The sequence below is a fragment of the Theropithecus gelada genome, chromosome 6, assembly GCF_003255815.1.
Source record: "Theropithecus gelada isolate Dixy chromosome 6, Tgel_1.0, whole genome shotgun sequence".
Taxonomy (NCBI): Eukaryota; Metazoa; Chordata; class Mammalia; order Primates; family Cercopithecidae; genus Theropithecus; species Theropithecus gelada.
In genome coordinates this window covers 24,637,167-24,643,240 of record NC_037673.1, presented here as the reverse complement: position 1 = coordinate 24,643,240, position 6,074 = coordinate 24,637,167, and positions in this window count along the sequence as shown.

Below are 6,074 nucleotides of genomic sequence, written 5' to 3'. Positions count from 1 at the left end.
ATAAAGCCAGTGTTCATAAAATGAATGCTAGAGCCATTTGAGGGTCATTTCAACTGTAATAATCTCTAGTTTAAAAGGAAAAACACCCAGGGCTAATGGTAGGGAAGACTTTTCTCTCTTTTAAGAGCTGGAAAGTAATCCCTTTGGAATACATCATTTCATATAGTCTGAACACTATGATTCTGGACCTTCTGACTCTCTACTTTAACTTCTGTGAATTTCATCTAAATATCTCACTTAACCCTCATTTTTTAAATGTGAATGACTCTGAAGTGTGGAAAGCTGGGTTCCAATCTGTGCTTCCCACCTATGAAGAGTGCAGCATTCATAAATTGTTTTAGCCTCGTCTGCCTCATTTTACTCATCTGTTAAATGTTTACAATAGCAGATGCAGTTCAGAAAATTATTCAAGGATTAATAAAAAAAGTATCTGTTAGCATTACCTGGCCAACACTGCACAGTAAGTCTAATGATATTAGCTTTTCTTGTTTCTTTTTCTTTTCAAAACTACACTATGCTTTTCTAGTCACCTTTAAGATAACTTTATCTAGCTGTATCACCAATAATGAAAACTCAGTAAGGCCAAAATTAGTTACAAAATAAAATAAAATGCACCTCTTATCACCAACTGTCTCTGTAGTGTCACAACTACAGTTCTAGTCACCCACATTTGGAAACATGAAATTGTCTCTGTTTTTTTATGTTTTTATAATATGTAATTATGAATTATATTCTCTAATTTCCCTCCCTCCTCCTGCCCAGGATCCCTTTCAAAGCTTCTTCTCAAATACTAGATGAAGTCTTCAGATGTCTTTCCTAGACTATAGTCTTCAAACTATTCATGCTGCTTCGGGTTATTCCTACTCCATAAGATGTAAGTCTTCACAGTTAGATTGATCTTCCTGAAACCCACTTCTTACCACATTACACCTTTAGCCAAAAACTTTCAATGGCACTCCAAGGCAAAATAAAGTCCAAATTTTCTATTCTATTTCTCAATACCAACCTACTTCAAATACCAGTAGTGTGCATGTCTGTCTTCTCACCCTCACAGTTCAGGTTGCTATATCAGAATACCTTGGACAGGGTGATTTAAACAAGTGTTCATTTCTCATAGTTTTGAAGGTTAAGAAGTCTGATATCAAAGTACTGACAGATCAACATCTGGTGAGGGCATTCTTTCTGATTTGCAGGTCATCTTTTTCCTGTATTCTCATATAGCAGACAAGAAAGCTCTAGTCTTTCTCTCTTCTCACTGTGGGGCCTGAAATGTCATGACCTCCTCTAATTATCTCCTAAATATCCCATCTCCTAATATAACCTTATTAGGGGGTAGGGGCTTAACATATGGATGTTGGTGTGGGGGGCACACAAACATGTAGTTCATAAAATTAACATCCTCATGAAATACATGCTATTTCCTAGCAATACTCTATCTTTTACAACTTATGCTATTGGTTTCAATTTTCCAATAGTTTCCCTTGCATATACCATACAGTCAGCTATTTATATTGAATGAAGGTAAGGATTAAGATATAATTTAAAATAAGAACAGGATATCAAGTACAACAAAATTCTGAAAAAGAGAATATTTAAAAAGAGCACTCATGTCCTCAGGCTGCTGTAACATACACTGTAAACTGGGGGCTTAAGGCAAATTTACTATTGATGCTGTATGTCCAAAATCAGGCTGTTAGTAGGGTTTAGTCCCTTCTGGAGGACTCTGGGAAGTGGCTGTGCCATCCTTCTATCCTAGTTTCTGATGGTTTTTAGATGCATGACTCCAATCTCTGCACCCATTGTTGTCATGTGGCAATCTTTTCCCTGTGAGTCTCTGTGTCCTCTTGTGACAGTCTCCTTGGTCTCTCTTTCCTCTTTTTTATAAGGACACTGGTCATGTTAGATTAAGGTCCTACTGTACTCTAGAATGATTCCATCTTAACTTTGTTAATTATATCTGCAACAACCCTGTTTCCAAACAGGATCACATTTTGAGGTCCTGGAGGTTAGGACTTCAACATATCTTTTTTAAGGAACACAATCCAACCCATACAAAAAAAAAAAAAGGAGTAAAAAATAATCAAAGTTGTCAGACCATCTGAGTATATTCTTCATGTCCTGGGTTGGTCTCTTCCTACGTGGGTTGATTTCTTATTCCCAAAACTTACATAGCTCTGTGGATTGAGCAATTACTCAATCTCTCTGCACTACAATTTCCTCATCTGTAATGCAAAAATAATAATAGTTCCCCTTCAAGGCATTTTTGTGAGGATTAAAGGGAGATGGCAGAAATAGACCATTTAAAACAGTAGCTGTCACATAGTCTTCAGTGTATGCAAATTTTTATTTCTGCAGGCAGCTCTCAAGTAGTAGCCTCATGTTTCCAGTGTGAGTGTTAAGGGATGGACTTACCCCATTACCACGTACTGAACGTGATCTGATCTTACTTCTCTGACTTTGTTTCTTGATATTTTTCGGTTTTCAATCTTTCTCTATTAAGATAGCTATAAGAATGTCCATGGGATGTCCTTCCTAAAGGTATGATTAAGGCACTACATTTTATCTGTCTGAAGCAAAAAAAGTCACCAAAGAGGAAATGATTGCTGCCTTATTTCTAAAGATCAGAGTACTCAGGAACGAGTACTGGTGCCTCAGCTCTTCTCCAACAACACACCTCGCCTTCAGAAGCATTTCTAGTTTTGCATCTTTACATACCATCACAATGAACCTAATTTAAAAGACAAAAAAAAAATAGAGGAGAGGAGAGGGTTTGAGGCAGCTTGCCTAGCAAGGAACTGAGTGAGAGCCAGGAAAGGCTCCAGGACATGAGGAAACAGAAAGAAACCCCCAGAGCTTGGTTTTTATGATCTTAACTACAAGAGAAATCCTTGATCAACTGGGGCCTTAGGTTTGACATATGAAGCTGCCTAAAAATTTCACAGAGAGATTGCTCCAGAAAGGGAACCCACACAGAATCTTACAAGCATCTGAGCCTAGAGCAGCTGGACACCATTTTGAAAGCCTAGAAACTGAGGATCTACAAACATAGCCACTACCACTGCACTGTTCCAAGGAGGAAGAGGAATGATGAGGTGCTCCCATGCACACCTGGGAGAGTCCCTTCTGCCTTGCTGTGAGCTGCTGTTGAGACTGAGACATGAGTGGACCACACTCCCTGCAGCATCTTGCTCATGCTGCTTGCCTTGGAAGGAACCCACCATCCCTGGTCATAGGCCCAACGTGCCACTTTTGGGAGTTTAGTCCTGGGTTGTGCCCCACAGGCTGAATTCGAATTGACATGGCTGCACCCACCATCCCCGTGAGGGGCGTCAAGGATACCAATTTCTCTACACACACTAAGACAGTAACTACTGTTCTGCTATGGGCTTTTCTGAGATCGAGACAAGGGGATCACACTCTAGCCAGCTTCTTTCCCACAGGTCTTCCCTAAGAGGGGCTCTGTCTTCTGGGGTCCCAGGCCCAAGGTGTCATTTTAAGAATTTAATGTTGGGCTGTGCCCCATCCTCAGGTTAAGTTCAGGTTAGCACAGCAGCAACTGTTGCCTACTAAAAAGGGACAGGGAACCAGGCTCTCCTATGTATATATAGGACAATACCCATTGCCTTGCAATGGGCTGCTCTGACACTGAAGCTTGAGGGGACCACACTCCCCATAGTTTCTTGTCCCTGCTCCTTGCTATGGAGGGACCCCACCCAAGGCACCACTTGGGGAGTTTAATGCTGGGCTGGGCCCTACCCTTGGGCTGAGTTTCAGTTGACATGGCTGCAGCTACCATATGGCTGACATGGGACAAGGAAACCAAGCTCTTCTATATATACCTTGGACAATACCCACTGCCCTGCTATGGGCTTCTGTGAGACTGAAAATCGAGTGGATCATATTCCTTACAGCTTCTGCCCATGCTGTTTGGCTAAGGGGCATGTGCAAGCAGCCCATACTTATTTCTCTCATCACAGGCCCACAGCTGGCATGATATTGATAGTTTAACACTGGGCTGTGTCCCACTCTCAAACCAAGTTCAAGATGATAAAGCTGCAGCCACCACCCAGCTGGGAGAGGAATAAGGGTAATCAAGCTCCCCTAAGCACATTTTGGACAATACCCACCATGCTTCTAGGTGGCTATGAAACCTTGGAGCGGCCTGTCCAATCCATTGAAGCTACCGGGACCACCATCTGGAATGGCCTGGGTCCCAGTGGGTTGCTCCACCACTGTTATTGCAATCACCCACACAACCCATGCTGCCCACAAATCTGGCCCACTGCTTTCACTACTAGCTTCTAAGTAGCCACCTGAAGGTCCAAGAATCAGCCCTCTAGGACCCACAAACACCAGAGACAGTGTAAGCTGCTCTGGACCCTAAAAACACGTTCACCCCACGGCTACCACCATCGGGGCATGAAGACTGGCTCAGCTGTTACTCAAGTCCCCAAAAAAAGTCACCACACCTCAACTAATAACTATACCCTAAGCCATCAAGGAAATCACAGATGCTACTGACCCTATGTATTGCTGAAAAAGTCTTAAAAAGATCACACTACTGCAGGCACCCAAAATGAAAGCAAAAGTACCCTACTCAATCAACAGCATACATACATCTTCGGGAAGCAATTCTCCCCTAGAAAGGCAATTTCAAAAAATCAAAATAAGTGACTGCTACACCAGGTGCACATATTTCAATGTAAAGACACACAAATCATGTAAAAGCCAAAAAATATAACAAACTACCACAATTGTTCAGCTAGAAATCCCAATCAAATACAATTTCTAAAAATGCCAGAAAATAAATTGAAAATATTGATTTTAAAGAAGTTCAGTGAGATGCAAGGAAAATCTGAAAACCTACACAAAGAAATAAAAGTATCAATTCGGGCTATACTAAAAAATGTACCAAGAAGATAGATATCTTAAAATAAGAACGAAGCATAAATTCCAGAAGTATAAAAATCCTTGAAGCAAATGCAAAATACTTTTGAAAGTTTCTATAACAGACTAGATCAAGCAGAAGAAAGAATCTCAGAACTCGAAGACAGATCTTTTGAAATAATCCAGTCAGACAAAAATAAGGGAAAAGGAATGAACAAAGCATTTCAGATATCTAGGACTATGTAAAATGATGAAATTTGTGAATTATTGGTGTTCCTGAGGGGGAACAGAGATTTAAAAAGTTTAAAAAGCCTACGTAAGGAACTAATTGTTGAAAACTTTCCAATCTAGCAAGAGAGTCACACATCTAGATGCAGGAGGTCTAATGTTTCCCAGGTAAATACATTGCAAAAAGAACTTCATCCAGCATATTATGTTAAGAATGTCTAAAGTCAAAGTGAATGGAAGAATTATAAAATTACCAAGAGAAAAGCATCTAGTTGCCTGTGACAGAAACCCCCTCTAACAAATAGTAGACATTTTTGCAGAAACTTTACAGACCAGAAGAGGAGAATGAGATGACATTTTTAAAATTATAAGAGAACAACAACAATAACAAAGGACCTGTCAGTCAAGAATTTCAAATCCTGCTAGTATAAGCTTCATAAATAAAGGAGGACTAAAGTGTTTCCCAGACAGGTGAACAACAAAGGAATTTGTCACCACTAGACTGGTCCTACAGGAACTGTTCAAAGAGTGCTTATACATGGAAACAAAAGGCCGATATTCACAAAAACACTTGGAAATATAAAATCCATAGTTCTTATAAAACAATAACACAAAGAGGGAAGAGAAAGAAATCAAATGACAATACAACAGAATCTCATCAAAATACAAAGATAAAAAGACAAAATAAGAAACAAAGAATTTACAAAACAACTTGAAACAATTAACAATGCAACAGAAAAAAGGCTCAAATATTATATTACATTTGAATGTAAATGGAATAAATGATCCACTTAAATGAAACAGATTGGCAGAAATGATCAAAACATATGATCTGACTATATGCTACCTCCAAGAAACTAACCTTACTTATAAAGACAGATATAGACCGAAAGTAAAGGGATGGGAAAAGATAGTCCATGGAAACTGAAACCAAAGGTAAGTAGGTATAGCTATACTTA